General features: G+C 41.8%; 1 protein-coding gene across 4 annotated transcripts in view; it reads left to right on the top strand.

Annotated features, from left to right (window-relative positions):
• TBL1X (transducin beta like 1 X-linked) overlaps positions 1-22,170 on the top strand; it is a 339,461-nt gene that overhangs the window by 58,505 nt on the left and 258,786 nt on the right. For 2 of the 4 annotated variants that reach the window (XM_044993779.1, XM_044993606.1), the window contains exons 2-3: positions 16,094-16,175; positions 17,719-17,783. The gene's annotated coding sequence lies outside the window, so the exon portion shown is untranslated. Of the gene's footprint in view, positions 1-16,093; positions 16,176-17,434; positions 17,784-22,170 lie in introns of those variants that run through there. The other 2 variants (XM_044993855.1, XM_044993525.1) reach the window with 1 other exon arrangement.

Here is a 22,170-nt window from a genome sequence, read left to right as displayed (position 1 = left end):
TAACTGCATCAACACTGGGAGGTTTTGTCCTTTATCCCACTAGAGTTAAAGTGTCAACATTTTCTAGCATGGACAGGCCCTTAGATGATCTGTGCCTTGGTTTACCTCTTTGAAAAATGAGCATGCTGCTACTGTACTTCCCATAGTTGTTACAGTAATTTGTTAACTAATGTTTGTAAACTGCTTTTGAGATCCTTGTATAAAGGTGCTGTACAAGTGCAAAGTCTCTCTGTTGTGCTGGTTGATGAACTAAGACAAATAGAGACGTTGTTGTTAACCATGTGCAGTAATGCAGGACTTCCTCACAGTTGGTCTTAACCCCTATGAACCCCCCTCCTTTCTCATAGTTGCCTGTGGATCTGCAAGGCATGGAGGTGGGCCCTGCTGTGTAGTCTGAGAGGACTTCTGCAAGGAAATCCCCGTATGTGCATGAGATGATATTTAAGTATCAGAGGGGTAGCCATGTTAGTCTGGATCTGTAAAAGCAGCAAAGAGTCCTGTGCCACCTTATAGACTAACAGACGTTTTGGAGCATGAGCTTTCGTGGGTGAGCATAAATTTAAAGTTTAAAATTTTGTTAAAATTTGTTAAAAGCAAAATTAGTTGATTACAATCTGAACACGCACTTTTTCTTAAAAAAAGTTAGAACTAGAGGTAAACTTCTTCACATTACTTCATCATTTTGAGACATGACGCTGGGGAAGCTTCTATTGCTTCCTTCAAAATGAGCATTAGAGGACACATAAGGAAATGATTGTTGCTCTGTTTCCTACTTTCAGGTTAAGTCTGGGACTGCAAGGCTTGACTAGTACCAAAATGTAAAGAGCACTTTATGGGTGTATACAATGGCCTGAGATTGAGTAAAGCTAAACAATACAAATGCTGCAATGCAACTGAAACAATAGAGTATTTCTGTTTGAACTATTAAGATACAATAGAGGACAAGTCCTGCCTGCACATTAGTCCCATTGACATCAACTGGATTCTCCATACAGTAGAACCTCAGAGTTATGAAAACCTTGGGAATGAGGTTGTTCATAACTTTGAACAAAACGTTATGGTTGTTCTTTCAAAAGTTTACAATTGAACATTGAACTAATACTGCTTTGAAACTTTTACTATGAAGAAGAAAAATGCTGCTTTCCCTTTTTCTTTTAGTAGTTTACATTTAACACAGTACTGTATTTGCATTTTTTTGTTTTTGTTTTGTCTCTGCTGCTGCCTGATTGCATACTTCTGGTTCCAAACGAGGTGTGTGGTTGACTGGTCAGTTCATAACTCTGGTGTTCGTAACGCTGAGGTTCTACTGTATGAGTAAGAGCTGTAGGATTGGGCCCTAAATTTTCTTGAACAAGAAGCGCTTTCCAATAGTACATATTTTTTTCTAACCATCTTCCTTAACAATGTTGCAAAAATTGTGCAGTTGTTTACTGATGATATCAAGTTTTTCAGTATACTAAGATCTTTTCAGTCAGAATGGCCTTTAGGTGTTTGTTTGTTCTCGTCTCACTCTAAAATAAAGTATCAGTGGAAAAGCACACAGTGTATGTCTGCAACAGTCAGCAGGGAGCACAACTGCTGCTTGTCTCTGCAGACAGCAGGTTCCTTAGAAATATAAAGGTGTTTCACGCAGAAAAGAAAAACATAACAGCGACATAGCTAAATACAGCATTGATCTCACAACCTGTGTCCTCTTCAGTGAGTAGTGTGAACAAACTATTGGAAATTCCAACTGAAAATGTTCAAATGGCTTCTAATGATTCCAGCTGGCAGCTAGGTTTAAGAACAGAGCAAAAGATCTATTGGGCTACTGGCTGCTAGTGCTATCGCAGAAATAAACGCTCGCCAGTGGAATATAGACCATTACTGTTAAGTTGCTGAGACATTTGTAAATCTTGTGCCTGATCTCGCTCCCATGAAAGGCAATAGAAGTTTTAGCCCCCATTTCAACAAGAACATGATCAGGCCCAAGTTTTGAGCCTCAGGGCTGCTCAGAGGATTCAGGGGGCCTGGGGCATAGCAATTTCGGGGGCCCCTTCCATAAGAAAAAGTTGCAATACTATAGAATACTATATTCTCATGGGGGCCCCTGCAGGCCCTGGGCCTGGGGCAAATTGCCCCACTTGCCCCCCCCCCTCTGGGCAGCCCTGTTGAGCCTAACTCCTTGTATGCTTATTAGGGAGTGTAGTGCTGAATATAGGTATGAGGAATTTATTTTAAACGCTTTAACAATTACATAAATCATGCATATATTAAATATTATTTTTCAGTGTTTTTATTTAAACAGGTAGTTTTGCCAGTATCGGGCCCCTTATGAGAGAGGTTTCTAACGTTTAATAGGATGTGAGTAGATAAAGACCCAACACACAATAGGAAACATTTTAAAAATACTGGATGCATTCTTGTTAGTTTGAGTCTTTTCTGCTTTCACTGATATATGGAGAGGAAGTTGAAGCATGTTACATTTTAAAATCAGGAATTCTATTTAAAATTACCCGCATAATTTAAAATTGGATCATTCATAAATCTAAAAATGCTTCATTTGTGTCCTTAAGTAGAGAGTGTTTAATTATAATTTAATTTAAATGAAACCTCTGCCATTTGCAGAAACTCACAACACTTTCACTTGAACACTGTATTTAGTGTAGGACATCATAAGCAACAAATCATGGAATCACGTGCATCTCCTTAATATTACTCCTCTTCAGTATTAAAACAATACACATTTATACAGAACAAATTGCATAGGGGACTCTTAAGTAACTGCAGCTTGTAAACATACTGCCAATCACAAATTTGTCATGACGTAATGCAGTAGTGATAATTTTGGCTTCAGACTAACAAGTCTTGTTGTTTTGGAAGGTTCTGTAACTGTATGGTTAAACTAGCAGACACATTGGGGAGGCATTCGAGGAAGATGGCTAAGAGGCACATGGGAATTCCCTTACCTCCTATTATCTTCCTTTACTTTTGTTTCAAATATATAAATTAAAGCAAATATTCAAAAATGTGTGTCAAAAGACCAGAATCATGGAATTTGATTAAAAAGGGGAAAGGACAGAATCTTGGGGGGTAGGGGATGTTACGAGCTGTATGCACCAGGTTTTCACCTTTATCATTCAAAACAATCCCCAATTTCACATGCATAGGATTCTCCTTCTTTATATATATATACAAAAACATGATTTTACTCTCAAATCTGAAAATCTCTCCTTTTCATATTCCCGTCTCATTGATTAACACTGACAGCTACAAGGAGGACCCAGAGAATGCTAAACTAAAATCCAGGGACAGTGGAGACTTAGAGAGTCACCTTTGTTGTATGGGAGATTTAAACTGGGTTACTGGAGCTAGTTTCTCCTCCACCACCCACCCCTGCATATTACTAATTACACTGTTTAGCAAAAAGGTCTGTAATAGAATCAAGCAAAAATTCATCCCTGCTGTGTAATGTATATTCATTTTTTCTGACAGTTGGGTTTTACTTAGTTCAAGGGTTCTATTCTGTTCCTATTTAAGTCAAAACTCCTATGGATTTATGGAATCAGGACTGGGCTTTAAAATATCTTCATTTGTAACCAGAACTATTTAATTAATTTCTTTGACCCTGAACGTGTCTATTTAAAATAAGACACATCATTAAACATAATTAATGGTAGCACAGTATTAAGAAAGTACCATATGTATAGTATTAGCAAATATTTAAATATTTGCTAATACTGTACATATATATAAGACTGACCATAAAAATAAGGTGAATCTCTTCTCACAGTCTCCTTATTGACATCAAGGGAGACGCACAGGTGCTGTTGAAAATAGAATTTGGCCATCGACTACAACTATGAAGTTTAAAATTGCAAAGCAAGACAGACCCAGTGGCCTAAGAGTAGTGCTTCTTGCTGCTATGCAGAAGACTTGGGCTCAATTTCTGCCCCTAGCCTGTGTCTCCTTGGGCTGTGCAGAACTTGGAAGGCTGAGGAAGGCCTTGCCTAAGAACGGAGTTGTTCATGATGCTCAACTGTGAGGCTGCCCAAACAATTGAAGAATATCACTAGCCGGCTCTGGAATTGTTCCTTCTAGTACAATTCATCTGGAGAGATGGTAGTCCTGATGAGTCTTGGAACGAAGTGGAATTAAGATTGGAAACCTAATGTAGGATAATCTTCACAGATTTGATGTGGAGATGGAATTTTGCAACAGAAGAAGAACTGTGGAAAATTAATGTCTGAATATCTATGTGACACAATGGGGAAAAAAGCTTTAGCAATTTGTAAAAGTATTTTGTGTAGGAATCAGCACTACTAATCACTGGTGCCAACATTAAGCCTTCATGAAAGTTTGCATCAGTTCTGTGTCTGTACAGCACCAAGCACAATGGGGTCCTGACTCCTGATCCATAACTAGGGCTCCTAGGTGCTCTGGTAATACAAATAATAGTAAATAATGTCTAAAATATGCCAATTTCTATGCCAAACATCTATTTGTAACTTCTATCATTTGCAGAGTTCAGATAACTTAATTTGTATGCATGAGTACGTTTGGACAAGATATCAAATATCCATCATGCAAGTCTTGAACTATAAATTCAGCATGTGATACAAGGGAAAAGGCCATATAATTATATCACTATGGGCCCACTTTTGTCACCCTTACTCATGCTGAGTAACACCTTACACCATGAGCAATCCCATTGTCTTTAATGGGACTTGTCATAGAGTAAGGCCCAGATCCTCAAAGGTATTGGGAACTAGGCACCTAAATACCACTGGGGATCTGGGCTCAAGCTATTATTCAACAGGGTAATGGCAACAGAACTGGGGCCTATGGTAATAGAGGTTGACTTATAAGAAAGCTTCCAGGTCAGTACATCCTTTACATATGCTGTTCCTATGTAAGGGACTGGAAACTGAGGGTCTCCTGACAGATTCTTTTCCACTGGATCATTCCCTGAAATATACAGAGTTTGTATCACCTAGGAATCATCAGGCGGTTTGAAACCCTTCTCCCCCAATATTGGTGGATTCCTGGATCTGTGGGTGCTCCCTGCTGGCTCATGTTAGTCATGTCCAGCTCCTGGACCAGTGTTACTAGGGCCATTCCAGCTGGTTGCTTCCCAGAAAACACCCCTTTGGAAAGGGATGTGGGGGGTGGGGGGGCTTCACAACAAGAAGGGAAACAAAAGGGTAACTTTTCAGAGGGTCAGAATTAACATACCTACAAAATGTGAAAGATTAAGGGAGACAGACATCCTTAGCCATAAACTCATACCCCCGTGGAGCACACATGGAGGGGCTTCTACATGGGAAGCAGAATGATATCCTCAAAATAGTACTTTTATTTCCATGGCTCTTCAGGTTTCTCACTTGGTCCCTAGTTAGAGATACTCTGTTTTAAGGCAAATATATTGCACTGGGGAAAAGAAAGTGGTCCAGGTATCCTCTGTTGTGCTGAATATTAACACAGCTGAGTCCACATAGAGCAAGGTTGGAGGAGGGAAGTGAAAGAAGTGGCCACCTCTCTGTTCCGCCCCAAATCCTGGACAGCCTGGGGCCAAAATGACTCTGGAAGTATATTAAAGCAACCTAGAGACCACTGCACCAGGTAAGGATCCAAAGGGGCCCATAGGATCCAGTATGCCTATGGAGGAGTTAGCTTCACCACAATCTCTGAAGCCCCCTACGTAGATCCGGGAAGTAGGTGATGTAGCATTATACACATGAAAGAATATGATCTATTTTACCTTAATTAAAAGAGAAATATATACATGTGCATATATTATATTACCTGGGAGTATTTTCCTAAATCATTTAAGTATGAGATTTTTGCATTCAGTTTGGGAGAATTAGTCAATGTGGGCTCACCTCTTTTTCCATTGAGAAAACAAGAATGGCCTTGCCTTAACACTCATTTGATACACAAGTGTCCTTGAGTCAGCAGTGGGAGCTATACTTTGATTAGATACTGTAGAACCTCAGCATTACGAAAACCAGAGTTACGAACTGAACAGTCAACCACACACCTTATTTGGAACCAGAAGTACACAATCAGGCGGCAGCAGCAAACATAAAAAAAAAAGCAAGTACAGTACAAGGGTGTTGCCATGGGTGGGCCGTGGCCCACCCACTTAGCAACCAGGGCCACCCAAATCGGAGATGGAGCTCCCCGAATCCACAGGCTGGGACTCCCGACTCCAGATCACTGTCCTTCAGCCTGGCCGCATTCCACACCTGCAAGCACCGTGCACTGCTGGCCCAGTCTCCAGCCCCAGCACGAGCCTTGCAGGGGGTGTGCCTCATGGGGATGGGTCTGGGTGGGGCTAGTGCAGGAGCCAGAGACTGGGGCAGCAGTGCACAGCGCTGGCAGGAGGGAGACATGGCCGGGCTGATGGACACCGAGCCAGGGTCGGGAATGGCTGGCGGAGCTGGAGTCCCGGGGTGGCCCCCCTCAGCCCCTTGGTTGCACAATGCAGCCTGTGTGCCCTGGGTGCCTCCTGAGCGGTAAGGAAGGTGGAGTGAGACAGGCCCCTCATTGCTCCCTCCCCCCCTCAGGGCACCAGATCCCTCCTGCGCCCCCTCTCTTCCCTCCCCCTCATCCCAGGGTCTCCCCTTCCTCCTGCTCCCTCCCCAGGGCATCGGATCCCTCCTTTGCCCCCTCCCCTTCCTGCCCCGGCACCCCCCCATCATTGCCCGCCCACCCACTGAAAAGCTGGGGCCTACCCAGTTTTCCTATCCTAACTATGCCACTGGTACAGTACAATAAAGGGAGAGTTTAAAAAAAAAATCAAGGTAAGGAAACTGTTTCCATGCTTGTTTAATTTAAATTAAAATGGGTAAAAACAGTATTTTCTTCTGTATAGTAAAGTTTCAAAGCTGCATTAAATCAATCTTCAACTGTAAACTTTTGAAAGAACAACCATAACTTTTTGTTCAGAGTTATGAACATTTCAGAGTTACAAGCAACCTCCATTCCCGAGGTGTCCATAACTCTGAGGTTTTGCTGTAACGGTAAAGGAACATAAGAACATAAGAACGGCCATACTGGGTCAGACCAAAGGTCCATCTAGTCCATTGGTCACTTCCAACAGTGACCAATGCCAGGTGCCCCAGAGGGAATGAGCAGAACAGGTAATCATCAAGTGATCCATCCCTGTTGCTCATTCCCAGCTTCTGGCAAACAGAGGCTAGGGACACCATCCCTGCCCATCCTGGCTAATAGCCATTGATGGACCTATCCGCCATGAACGTAATAGTTCTTTTTTGAACCTTGCTATGGTCTTGGCCTTCACAACATCCTATGTCAAGGAGTTCCACGGGTTGACTGTGTTGTATGGAAACAATAGTTCCTTTTGTTTGTTTTAAACCTGCCGCCTATTAATTTCATTTGGTGACCCCCTAGTTCTTGTGTTATGAAAAGGAGTAAATAACACTTCCTTATTTACTTTCTCCACACCAGTCATGATTTTATAGACCTTTATCATATCCCCCCTTAGTCGTCTCTTTTCCAAGCTGAAAAGTCCCAGTCTTATTAATCTCTCCTCATACGGCTGCCGTTCCATGCCCCTAATAATTTTTGTTGCCCTTTTCTGAACCTTTCCCAAGTCAAATGTGTCTTTTTTGAGATGGGGCAACCACATCTGCATGCAGTATTCAAGGAAAGCAAGATTATAGCATTGTACCTCTGCTTGTAACCTCATTTAAAATGTAAAAGCATCAAAACTCCTACAAAACAGATCTTCACATTTTAAAATCTGGATGAGCAAAATACCATGAGTTGTCCCATTGAATACACCTGCAACTAGCTACAAACAGGTATATGAAAGGTGTTTATAATCTGGCCCTATAAAAAGCAAAATAAGGCCCCAGTCCTATAAATGCTAATGCATATCCTTGACATTATCAAGTATTCTCACTGAAGTCAATTGAACTATTCATAACAGGAAAGTTAAGTATATACATAAGTGTAAAAGAATCGGGACCTAATATGTCCTGGCTTCAGAATATAGATTTTCTTCACATCATAAGATCAGAGTTATATGTATTTTCACAGCTATGTCCAAACAGTTATGGGGATATGAATTATGGCCAAATTACTTGGGCTTTGGCTTGATTTTATTTTTCACCGTTAACATTAAATGTATTGCGTTCATTCTGTTAGAAACACTGACGTTTTTGTGAGGGAAAACACCAAGATTTTTTTTTAAATAATAGAATTTATTTAAAAATGACTCATAGCATTTATGCAAAGCAATTTCATTTCCTTTGGAGAGAGAGAGAATACAGGAAAATATGATGTGGGGGAGGCTATAGCTTGAAGCCCTTAGCATATAAACAACACAGGAGGGTAATGAAGCACTTGTTCAGAGCTCCTTCTATGTACAAAGTGAGTCCCAACCTTTTCCAAAGCATTGATTGCTTTGCTTTGGCTTTGGGTGACACCTTGGGCCTGACTTTCAGCAGTACTGAGCACTTGCCGTTCCCATTACCTTCCTTCGGAGTTGCAGGTGCTCAGCACTTCTAAGAATCAAGCTCCAGCAATAAGACTTTGAAATTTGGGTTGTTTTCTGAAAATTGGAGCACAACTCTTCTAGTTACCCAAATGGCCCTGTGCAAATATCTATGCAGTGGAATGAGGAGCACGCCCACACCCTATTAAGGAGGAAGCTAATGACCCTTCCTGGGCTCAGTCAGCACTAACCAGAAACAACTTCGGGGCTTGCTCTGCTTGGAGGGAGGAAGCTTTAAAAAGGGAAAGCCTGCCCCAAGAAGGGGCAGCAACTAGGGGGAGACACTTGTGCCTTGGATAGCTGGTTACAGGATTAGATCAGCAAAGAGGGAGATAATGGCGGACCCTGCTGCCCCTGAGACCGATTGAAGCCAGTACAGAATGAGTGTTACAAAAAGGAGGTGTCTAAGAATGGACTTTCACCCTGACCAGGACACTAAAAAGCCTACAGACTAGCTGGGCCCCAAAGCCGAGCACTTTATTTTCCTTTCTTTCTTTACTTGATCCTCCCTCTCCTCTGGGAGGGGGAAAGAACCTTGTTTGTTTGGAGAGACTCTGGTATACCTAGAGCTGGAGAAGCCCTCTGTGAGTGTCAGAGAAGGGAAGCAGCTGAGCCCTCCCACCACCATGGTCTGGTGGGGACTCAGAGAACTCCTACCCAACAAAAAGTGGTGAAGAATGTGGGTAGCATATACCTGACACAAGTGTGAAAGAAAAGAAAAACAGTCAAACAAAAAAGTCACAGAGGGAGATGGAGCTCAGTAGTTCTGAGCACAATGGAACCTGAGCAGAGGTGTAAATGGTGAGCTGAGATGCACAATCAGCAAGCGGTTGCTACGCAGAACCAAGTCCAAGTGATGCAACAGCTGCTGAGGGAGCTGATGAGCCAGGAGCAGGAGCTCTACCAGGAAATGGTACAAAAGATAGTGCCATCCTATGCTCCCCAGGAGTCCCAGCAGGACAAGCTTCCTCTGAAGTGGGTCCCTCACCAAAACTTGGGAAGCTAACAAAGATGGGACTGGACTATGATTCTAAGTTTTTTTAAATTACCTTTGAGAGGGTAGCACTAGCATTCTTGTGGTCCCATGGGCTTGAGTTTTGGGCTCCATACTTGATGGGTCTGGAACAAGTGGCCTCCTGTAACCTGGACTTGGAGCAGGCTAAGGACTACAAACAAAAATCCACCATTTTGGACTCCTTGGACATTTCTGAGGAAACTCTCCACCAATGTTTCAGATCCAAAATCTAACTCACAGGGACCAGACCCTGGTTAGTAGGGCACCATTTGAAGGAACACTGTTGGAAGTGGATCCATGTGAAAGAACGGTCTGGCCCAGGTGGCCAAGCTGATTGTGACTGAATGATTTAGAAGGATATTACCACAAAAGGCAGAAGGTGGATATTACTGCACTGCCTGGGTATCTTGTCAGATGCATTGTGATTAATCTAGAGCTTTCCAGAGGCTGAAGGGTCACTAGTTTCAGGATTCCCCAAGGCCTCAACGCCATGCAGGCCAGATCTGAAAGAGTGGATGACCTCAAACTGGTAACAATCATTCTGAGGGGTCCAGCTCTGTGGTTCCAGGACAATCAGACTAGGTGTTAGATTGTGATAAATGCAGGTGGGATAAGTAGGGCTGTCAGGCTTGGAAACAACGCTGCCAGTGGGACAACCAGGCAGCGCAAGCAACCGAATTAGGACCTGCAGAACTGGGTCCGGACATTACTTAAGATCCAAGTTCATCCCCAGGTAGGAAAGTTGCCATCAATGCCATCCTGGTGATTTGCTACTTCGGATGACAGACAGGACATATGAAGAAAGAATGCACAATGGGAGACGGCAAATACACAGAGGATTGGACTGCAGAAACTCATGCCAGGAAAATGGCTCCCACACAACCAAGTTGACGGTGCCAGTGAGAGGCAAAAGGAAGAGAGTTCAAGGACCCGTTTACCCTGGCTGTAGTCAGATAGGGTCCATACCTCCTTAGTAGGAGACAAGGATGCTCCTTAAAGGTCAATTCACCTACAATGCATAAATGGTTATATGAAAACAGACCTCAGGCAACATTTGCAATTGACCATGGAGACACAAACCAACACGACAACTGTAGCTCTGGTTGAAAAATTGGCCTACCCCTTATCATAGGCCAAGACTGGCTGTTTGCTTTTTTTGACAAGACAGTAACAAACAGGCCCACCCAGTGAATGGGGTCCAGGCCCACCATTGCAGAATGAACCCCAAAGCCTGGTTTTGGAGACCCTGAGGAGAGAACATCATGAGCAACATGATCATCCTCCCCCACAGGGAAGGAAGAGATAATCAACCTAGACCTGGAAGCTCTCCTACAGGGTGGGAGTATTGTGCAGAGACAGAGGAGCGCCTTCACTGAGTATTGTGTATGACCAATAGGCCTCTGTAAATGGGAAAGTAATGGAGCCTTGGCAAGTCAAGCAGTATCCATGCTTCATGCTCGAGGAAGGGAACCTGTGCTAAATTGAAAGAGATCCACAAACCAGGGCCGCAAAGACAACTGCTGGTGCAGTGCAAGTATCACCGGGACAGTGTTGCAGCTCTCACGTGACAACCATGGACTGGACACCTGGGAAGAGAAGACACTGTCACAGGTACTAGCCTGATTCTATTGGCTGAGCATGCACCTGGAGGTGAGAGAATACTATTCCTCCTGCTCACCATGCCAGCTGTCTGGTGACAAAGGGATTCTTGGTCCCTCTGCCATGGATTGAGACACCCTTTGAAAGAATGGGGTTAGACATCATCGGGCCCCTGGAAAGGACCACATATGGGTACCAGTATATATTACTAATTGTCAACTATGCAATCACGTACCTGGAGACTCTTCCACATCTCTCAGCAAAAGCCACAGCAATAGCATCAGAGCTCCTAAAACTCTTCTCAGATGTGGAATTTTCCAAAGAAATACTACTGGATCAATAGACTTACTTCATTTCCAGGTGATGCACAAGTTATGCACACTTCTGAAGGTCAAGTCCCTGAAAACCTTGGTGTACGCCACACAGCCAGCCAGGCTAGTGGAGTGATTTAATAAAACACTAAAGGGAATGGTTTTTTTTAGTGACGACCACCAGCACTGGGATCAGCTACTCCTTCTGCTCCTGTTTGTCATAGAGGATGTCCTTCAGGCCTCTATGGGGTTCCCTCCCTTTGAGATTACTTTACGGCACCAAATATGGGGAATTTTGGACTTGCTGCAAAAAGCCTGAGAGGAACAAGATGTAGGTGTCTTAAGTGTGACCCAGCACATCTTACAATTAAGGAAACGACTCAGGGACATAGAGGTGTTCACAAGAGAAAACTTAATAAAGGCCTAACATACTTGGGAGCAAAATTATAATCATGGGGCATGACTATGGACCTTTCACCTGGGTGAGCATGTCCTTTTACTGAATTCTTTGGATGAGTCAAATTAATGGCTCGGTGGCAGAGTCCATATGAAGTCGTTAGGAAAGTAGGGCTGGTGGACTACAACATAAAAGTCTAGGCAGAAGGGAAGAAACCAAAATTTACCATGTGAATCTTCTTAAACCTTTGCAGACATGAGAAGCTCTGCTGAACTCCCTTCCCTACGGTGCTTGAATTAGGACCCAAGTACCCACAGGGACTTACCCCTGTACAGAAGAAGCAACTCCTCCAATTGACTGAGGACTTTGCTACTGTATTTTCCCCCAGCCCATGAAAAACACAGTTAACCCAACACCACAAAGCAATCCCCTGGCCCAACAGATAGGGAAAACCTTTGGCCCTTACCCTGGAGGATGTGGGACACAGTCCGAGAAGAAGTCTGAGCAATGATGGAGATGGGGAAGGTGGTAAATAAGGATTCCAGAAGTGAATGGAGGAGCCTATAGTTATGCTTCCCAAACCAGACGGTCTGGTTTTGCATTAATTTCAGGAAAGATAATGCCATCTTGAAATTCAGTCCCTATTCAATGCCCAGGGATCGGCAAAGTACCTGATCTGACAAAGGGTTATTGATTTGACAAAGGGTTACTGGAAAATACCTTTACTCCCATCCTTACAAGAGAACTGCTTTCGCAACCCCCTTCAGCATTTCCAATGTGAGACCATGCCATTTGGACTCCATGGAGCTGCAGCAACACCCAAGCAGCTTATGAATAAGATCCTCAGTCTTCATCAGTCTGCTGCTGCATACACAGATAACACCATTTACAGCCCTACTTTGGGAGACCACCTGCAGCACTTAAGAGCACTTCAAGATGCAGGCCTCCCAGCCACAGCCTGTGAAATGTAGACTAGCCATGAAAGAGGTAGCCTGTTTAGGATATTGTGTAGGGGCAGCCTACTGAAACCTGTAACTGATAGAGTACAAGCCCTAGCAGCATGCCCGATTCCCCAGAAGAAAAGGCAAGTGAGGCAGTTACTAGGCCTGACAGGGTATTACTGGAAGTTTATCCCTCGTTTTCCCTCCTTTACACCACCTCCACCCCCACTCTCGACACACACACACCTTTACAGACCTCATAAAAGGTAATAACTCAAAGATCTGATGGGATGGGAACTGCAAAGAAGTTTGTAATGACCTGAAAGCAGGACGGCCGGCGACCTATGCTTTTCAGCCTCGACTTTTTCTGCGAATTCATACTACATGCATCCGACGACGTGAGTATTCATCCACGAAAACTCATGCTCCAAAATGTCTGCTAGTCTATAAGGTGCCACAGGACTCTTTGCTGCTTTTACAGATCCAGACTAACACAGCTACCCCTCTGATACTACACGAAGACTCTGCAGACTTTGTTCTTGGCACCTGGCTCTCACAGGACTTTGAGGAGCAAGAACATCTGATTCTACACCTGAGCAGGAAGCTATTCCTTAGAGAAAAGGCCTACTTGATTATTGAAAAGGAGGCACTAGTGGTTAAGTAAGCTGTGGATTCCCTCTGGTGTCACCTGCTGGGCAACCCCTTTTCCCTGATCAAGGATCATGTTCCTCTACTCTGGCTTCATACTATGAAAGACTCAAACCCATGTATTTTGTGGTGGTACTTCATACTTGAGCCCTATAGCTTCAGTGTGCAACACTGGGCAGGAAAGGACCAAGCTAACACTGTTTTTCCCCCTTCCCCAGGAAATCTGAGATGGAGGTGATCCCACCCCAAGACTGTCTTTCCAACTTGAGGGGCTGGGTGTGTGAGGGTGAATGCCCTCATCCTATTAAGGAGGAGGCTAAGGAACTCTCCTGGGCCTAACCAGCACTAACCAGATACAACTGCAGGGCTTGCTCTGCCTGTAGGGAGAGAGCTTTAAAAAAAAGGGAAAGCCTTGCCCAAGGGGTGGTAACAAGGGGAAGACTGCTGTGCCTCAAACAGCTGGTTATAGGATTAGACCAGCGAAGACCAAGACTGCCTGGGCCAGGAACAGAACTGGTCTTACAGAAAGGGGAGGTATCTAAGGACAGACTCTAACCCTGATCAGGACACTAAAAAGCCTACAGACAAGCTGAGTCCTAAAGGGGTGACTGAGTGGCTGCCCAAAACACTGAGCATTTGTTTTCTTTCTTTCTTTACTTGATCCTCCCTGTACTCAGGGAGGGGGAAAGTACCTGGCTTGTTTGGAGAGACTCTGGTATACCCTGACTGGGGAAGGACACCATGTGTGCCAGAGAAGGGAAGCAAGCCAAACTGTGCTCTGGTTGAGACGTAGATCCTCCCCTGACAAGTGGTCTCCAAAAGTATTCTATGTCCACTGTTCATATCCTCTTCTCTGCCCACCCCTCATCTTCACTCTTGTTTGCAGTGTCCAGTATAGTTGAGACTAAATCCTTTATACTGGTTTTGTGCTGTTCCTCTCCACCAAATGCAGCTTGCAGTGGGCAGACACAATTCTCAGTGGACCCGTTATAGCCATGTTATACTTCGCACAAGAACTGAAACGTTGGCATGGAAAAGTTGGTTTTGAATCTACCTGGAACCTCCTCTATTCAGGGACTAACTGATGGCCTGTTGGCCCCCAGTGTAAGTTAAAGCAGCCCTGAAACTGCTCTGTATAGACTCTGCTGCTGAAACAATAACTTAGGATAAGGTCCAAATGAACCATGTTAGCAGCTAGGATTAGCTGGGACTCCAGCACTTTACCCTTGCTCTCTCCTTTCTGGCCATTCCCCACACCTGTGTGCTAAAAGTGATATTGAGTAGAGCCACTAAACTGGTTCTATTCTACCAAGAAAATCCCTTTGTGCTGCAGTATTCCCTAGTGACATGATTCACCTTCTTTACTGCCATAAAGTTCCCACTGTTGGAACAGTATAACAAAGTTGAATGGTAATGGACCATAGGTCCCAATGACATCAATGAGAATTTCACCTGCTCCTACCAGTGCTGAATTGTAACTCACCAGAATACAAAAGGAGTACACACACTTACACCCATTTTCTGATCAATTTACACCGTTTCTGTCCCTGCTCTTAGGCCCTCAAAACCAGAAGTGCAGGAGGTTGACTGGACATCTGATACATTGGGGTTTATATTTTGTATGGTTGATTTACATTTAGTCTCAATAGATTAGCTTTGATGGGACCAAAACTACATTGGTATCAAGAGTTTCACTGATATAACTTTACTTAAAAAAACAAACACCAAAAAAAATCCCAAACAGGGACTCATTAAAATAGGAAGACTTTTGCTAATCTGTCTCTGTTAGTAATAATGATTTTGCACCATATATCTAGATGCTGAATATGACTCGCATTACATTTAGGCTGTAATGTTTCAGAATTTGTTGGTGTGTGTGCTTTTTTAATTTTTTTTGCCATTTCAGTATCGTGTTTTAATGTGCATGGAGATGATCTCTATGCAGCTTCTGTTCACAACATCATAATCCTTTACTATGAGAATTCTCAGTGACAGCACATGGAGAATTTATCTAAATCTGCAACAGGAATTGAAAATATAACTAGCATAACAGCCTCTGTAATCTAAAAATAAGTCAAAAGAACAAAAAGACTGGCCACTTGAAAAAATATGAATTACAATGTAAAATAAATATCACCACCAAAGGGATTAGCGTATCTAAACAGACACTCCAGGAAGCAATGTATTTGCATGATTTTCACATTTGTGCGGGATAAGGTACCAGACCAAAACATTGACACAATTTAACCACCAGAAAAGTGCAATTAATCATGTATACTTTCAGGGCCTTATAGTCTGATTATAGACAGTTTGTTTCATAAGAGTAAAATAAGGCTATAGGCCACGGCCAGGGCATTAACTGAATATTATTGACACTGACCTTGCATCACTGACTGGGAGTCAGAAAACTGTTTTTGCATATCTGTATATCTATATCTATATAAACCATTTTATAATTTAAAATATTGACACTGGTTAAGCATTTTATGTTTCAAACATAGCAGTAGGCTATTTACAAAGTTCTATGCTGTGCCAGAGCAAGCAACACAACACTGGAATCCCAGCTTTAAAAGAGTGGGTTTTACTGCGCAGCTAATAGACAGTGTGTGGTAGTAGAGGAATGTGTCACAGTAATGCAGAGAGCTGTAATGATGTCAACTTGTTATTTACTTTCCAAAGCTGAATGACTGAGCAAGGCGAAAGGAGAATCAATCAACCACGATGTGACTCTACAGGCGGAAAAAACACAGCACTCTCACCAGTAAGAGGTTGGGGGAAGGGAAGCACATGTAACCAGGGCAATGTTGCATCATTTACTTGCATTGGTTTTTATATTGCTCCCTTCTTTTCTCGATTGAATGTAATATCTCAGTATCAAGCTGTACAAATCCAGAGAAAAATAAGAAGGGCATGTTCAAGGCAAAAAAACAACATTTTTGGGGGTGTTGAATTTCAACTGGTATATAATAAAATCCATTCTGCTGATTCACAATTATGGAGACTGTGTAAGTCCATATTTAATGTGCTCTAATAATGTTATAGAAACATTAGTTTTACATCACTCATGTTTTATAATAAGATATATAAGAATTTATTTTTGCTGATGTACTCTTTTGATTGCTGAGCTCCCAGCTATTTTCAATTTTGAAAAACACCCATTGTCTTTTGATCAGATTGTTATGTTTCAGATTATTGAGAATTAGGCTCTTGCTGTCTGGAATATTATAGAGGAAAACACTTAAAAAATTGGAATAGGTAGAAAAACAGAAGGTGGTTCTGGAGTATTTTTCCAATTGGCTTAACACATGAATGGTTTGATGTTTAATAAATATACATTATTACCAGATCTACTTCCTGGGAGGGTTGTGGAAATGTAAATTAGATTTATTTTAAATTGACTTTTTCAAAACTGATTTTTGTGAATATTTTCAGATTTGAAATCCAAAGACACTTTCAGCAGTCTGAAACTTGCAAAATAATAACAGTATACACTAATACATAATTTAATACAATTAATGTAAACTAAGCTATCCCCAGACCATAATGGGAATATAGTATATACTCATATCTATGTACACACTATCACAGACAAACTGTATGTGTTTGTATGTGGGGAGGAGGGGAGGGAGAGCAGTGTTCACGCATCTTTGACATTTTTTATTGCTGAGTCCACAGGGTTAATATTTCGTTTTCCTAGTAGATGGGGGAGGGTTGATTAAAAAAATCCCTGGGATTCAAAATAATGACAAAAATAAGCCTTAAGTGATTAAACAAGTTACCTTAGGTACTTGGAAGAAAAAACAAAGCATTTTTTCGGTAGGCGTGCTTTTGCTGTTTGAAGTTTTCTGGGGGGAGTGTGGGGACTGATTTTGGAGGAAGAGAGAGGTATTGTAGAGAGGGTTTGTGTGTGTCTACCTTCCCCTAGTTCAGGTCAATGTGGCTGGTTGGTTCCCCCCCCAGTCCAGGTCACAGACTATCTCTGTGTGTCTTTCTCTCAGTTCTGCTGCTGTTGCTGCTGCTTGTCTCTTGGAAGCCTTAGACACACACTCACACCAAACACATTAACTCTGCTAATGAAGTAGTGAGCAGCAGCACCTCCTGACCGCCATTCCGCACCAAAAACTTTCCATTTTCCTCTTCCCACTCTCTGGGACTTCCTTTTGATTCTGCTGTGTGGAGGAGGAGGAGGAGTGTGTGTGTGGTGGTGGGATTTACAGTCTCCTTTAACGCTTGCTGGGACCTAGGAAAAGAAGAGTTACACCATGTACTGCAAGTGAAAAAGTCTCTGTGTGTGTTTCTTGCAGAAGTTGAGGCTTTTCTCTGCTGCTTCCAGAAGTGAAAGCTGTGCCTTTAATACACGTTGAGTGAGGTGAGTTTGGAGGACTGATTATTCATCATTTGGACCTTTTTTGTGTGCGGCTGTGACATGCAGTTTAGTGATTAAAACGGCTTGCCTTTGCCATATTTTTCAGTGCATGGAATCAATTTCCTCATGTTCCCCTCTTCTTATTATTTGTTTCTTTTGTATCTGATTCTGCTGGATTTATGACTGTTTTTTTAGGATTTCCCACATTTTTGCTGTGTGTGTTTCTCTCAAGTGTGTCATGATTTTGTGTGTGTATGTGTTTTACCCTAAAGTGACTGGAAAAGGCTAGAAAGTCTTGCATCGTTGGAAGGTTTATTATGAATGTTAATTCTGCTGGAGTTTCTAAACCCTGGTTAAGGCAGAGAGTAGTAACACAATGTGGTGGCTTTAGAAATGTTCCTCTGAATGAGGAAAGGAGACTTGTTTGTTTGGAGGTTTGTTTTTTAATTTGTGCAGGGGAAGGGTTAGTGAGTTTGGAGAGGAGTTTTTTAAATGATAACTTAGCCTTAAGATACTCACATTTCCCCTTAGTATTTCACTAGCAAAATAAAAGGTATTCACACTGTAGAGAGTGTGGAGTTTGCACAACCCAGGGTGGGGGAGGGGAATCCCATTCATCTAGTGTTTGAATCAGCAAGCACAGGAGTTGATCACTCTCTGGTAAATCGAAGTTTAGCTCCAAGTAGGTAAACAAGTTAATTTTTGTTTATGATTTGTAATACTGTCATTAACTGAAAAGCAATCCTTTCAAAGTGATGGACCAGTGCTGGTGTTATGGGAAAAATATTCAGTGTGACTTGTATTACAAGCAGAGTACTACTGCAGTGTTTGCAAGAAAATAAAATTGCAGACCTGTTGCATATATATTGAGGCAAAAATAATACGTGCTTGATTATTTATCATTAACACATTAGGACAACAGGACACTTCTTCAAAGTTAGTGTGCCCAGCATAGATACTTAGCAGCACAGGCTAGTGGACACGTTCCTCCCAACTATAATCCTTTTATGATTCTGTTCCCTATTTTGTGTTGCTGTTTTAATCGCAGCAGTTTATTTTGTTTTAAATGGGTGTGAGGTCAAGCAGTATTGCAGTATGTCATGCTAATGACCCTTGGCCTATTTAATTACATGTTGTTCAATTCTCAAATAGGCATATTGCACACAAAACCACACCCTAAAAAGTTAGATTTATAGTAGATACAATTTTTTTCACAAAGTCTGGCCTCTTCATGTTGTCTTAAAAGATTTTTCACTTTCCTGCATGAGGATTTTGTATTATTGGTATGTTTACCCCCTCTATGTACAATTCATGTTTAAAATAGGAGGCAGGGGGAAAAGCAATCTATTTTGTAGGGCCACCTGAAATGAAAAGAAAACGGGTTAGCATATTACACAAGAAGGCTTGTAATGTCACATCTTTCTCCTTGACCCATTTATTAGTGAACCTTTAACTGAGACTGCTCACACAGCATGTACAAGATTAACTGCAGTAAACCTTGCTTACCACATAACAGCACATGGTGGATTTAGGCCTCTTGGTTGGCCTAGAACTATATGGACAATGTGTTACCAAACCTGGAGACATCTCACAGTTTTCAAATCAAATAACTCCTTTTTCTGTGATATCAAACAGGATGGGAGCAAGAGCACCATTTCAGATTTCTTAATTTTCTTTTTCTTTTTTTTTTTGGGTAAACGACAGTTAATAATTGCAACATCACAAATACAGTCATATTCAAATAGGGAACCTTTCCCCTGTAGATCTGGCAGTGGGGGTGGGGTGGACAGAGAAATAGACTCTCACATATTAAAAACGTATTAAACCTTTCTTGGGCTACATGCAGTAATAGTAAAACTGGCAGATATTTAAACAGCTACTGCATCTCAATATAAGTGTTTCAGAGAGCTAAAGAACAAACAGGCCATTTTTAAGATTAAAAAGTCTGTCTTAGTACTAAAGAGGCTAATAATTATACATGCATATAAACATTTGCAGCTGCATAATAGTCCAAGTGTCTTAGAAGAAGAAATCTCTGGCAGTAAGTTGTCTTCTGTATCTCCCCCCCACCCCCCAAGTTACTTATGTATCCTACATTTATCATAATGATATTGGGACTTCACCTTCTTGCTCTTCCATTGCATGGGTCATAAATCCCTCTGAAGCCTTTTATAAGGCTGGCTTTTTATACCCTTAGTTTTGAGGATGGCGGGGAGAAGAACTTTTCTCTCTTTCAGAGCCCTGAGATGTCCTCTCTGCCAGTTTTTCCTGTTTTCCATTCTCCCACTTATTTATAAATGAGTTTTTCCCCATTTCTGTAGTTACAGGGCCAGAACCAGACCTATCCTTCAAAGGGTCATAATATGGCCTGCCTCTTTGGAAGAGCGGTGGCTCCTTAGGCTGCAGCAATTCTCAAAGGCCAGCATCCTTGAAGCTGAACAGGACTGGATGAGACATCCTTTGGAGTTAAATAGTATTGTTCTTTAATGGTACAGTTTGGTCAGCAGTGAGGTATGCAGGAATACTCAGCAGTATTCTGAGCTCTGGCCATCTGGAGAGCCAGGCACCAGACTGGGAAAATTGACCCTGCAATTCTGTATGGTAGTGCTTAGTCCCTGGGTCAGTGCACTTTTAATATTTTCTGTTATTTCCTACTGTTTTCAAATCAGGTGATAGAATTTACACTGTGGATGATTGTGCATGTATGTATGTATGTATGTATGTTTGGCCCCAAGTGAACACATACTAAGAGTTAGTTTCCACCTTGAAGAGTTTATAGTCAAAATAGACAAGACAGACAAAGGGTGGACAAGAAAACAGAGACACAGAGAGAGGTGAAGTAACTTGCCCAAGGTCATAGAGGTCAGTGGCAGAGTCGGAAAAGAACCCAGCTGGAGCTCCTGACTCCCTGTGCAGTGCTCTGTCCATTGTAAAACCATTGTCTCTACATCTCTTTGTGGGTGTGATGTTGAACTGTGGCACTCTGTGATGGTTTTATGATAAATAAGTCCATTCAGTCTGGGGAAGGAGTAGATTTCCCTGCATCTCTGCTGTGCATTTTGCCTGCCTTGAGTTTTCATTATTGTTTATTATTTTAATTTGTAGTACTATTTTAATACTAGCTGGTTATACTCCAGCCAACCTTGTAAAATCACAAAGAATTTTTAACTCTCATGAGCAGGCTCATTTTTTTTTTCATTACTTCCATCTTGCCTCATGATGAAAATTGTTTTGTAAACTGTTTTTCAGGTGCTAAATTAAACTTCAGTCTCCTCCCGCCCGCTTCCCCTCCCCCCCTGACTATTTTTAGTTAGAAGGAAATAGCTGACCTCTTTGCAGCAAGAACACAGAGCCCTTGGGTACCATTTATAGGTTTTTACCAAATGGCCTACTTGGACCAGTTGGTTGAAATTAAACAAAAACACTAGAACTACAGCCCAGCCTAGGAATAACAGCCTCTTCTGAATATACATAATTTTAACTTGAGTAAATCTGAGAGAAATATCTGAAGGTGAAAATGTGGCTTTGGGGCATTCTTCTCCCCTTCAGTAGATGAGTCAGCATTGTAGGGTATTTGTGGCAATCTGAAAGTTAATATTGTGGGATTTCATTTAAATTTGATTTATGTAATTTATATACAGTGTTAAGAATGCTAGGAGTCCCACTTGCACTGTACTTATGTGGAAGTAAAGAAGGATATCTGTTTTCACAGGGAAGGATAATATTTCCCTTCACCGTCTCTCACATCAAACAGAACGTACCCTAACAGAGATTTCAGAGTTGTACCTATTAAAACATGGTAGTTACACAGCTGTGTGAAACCTGATTTTGCAAACTGTGTTGGCTCTTATAGTTTCAGGTCTAAACTTATATGTAGGCTTGGAAGGATTAGATTTTCGTTGGTAAATGTAGATTTCACTGTACACACACAGAGATGAAAAAATATTACCACAGATGATGGCAGAAATTTACAGATAAGTGTTTTTTACTTTTCCTGAGAACTTAGTAGAGTTTACTCAACTTTGTATGTTTTGACATCGTAATGTTGCCAATTTGTGTTTTAATGGTTATGAAACCTCATCTTTTTGAATCTCAGTGCCTACTGTCATTAAATAATTGTCTAACTCCCCAGTGAGTTATGACAACAGTAAAAATTTAAATTTATAAACATCTAAAAAAATTAAAAATAAACTATCCATATACAAAATTATTAGGGCTGTTAAACGATTAAAAACATTTACCGTGATTAATCACACGATTTAAAAAAAATCTCATTATTTGCACTGTTAATAATAGAATACCATTTATTTAAATGGTTTTGGATGTTTTCTACATTTTCAAATATATTGATTTCAGTTACACACACAATACAAAGTGTACAGTGCTCACT

This window comes from Mauremys mutica, chromosome 1 (genome assembly GCF_020497125.1).
Source record: "Mauremys mutica isolate MM-2020 ecotype Southern chromosome 1, ASM2049712v1, whole genome shotgun sequence".
NCBI classification, from domain to species: domain Eukaryota; kingdom Metazoa; phylum Chordata; order Testudines; family Geoemydidae; genus Mauremys; species Mauremys mutica.
Note: the sequence above shows the minus strand (reverse complement) of the source record. Positions and strands in the feature narration are given on the sequence as shown.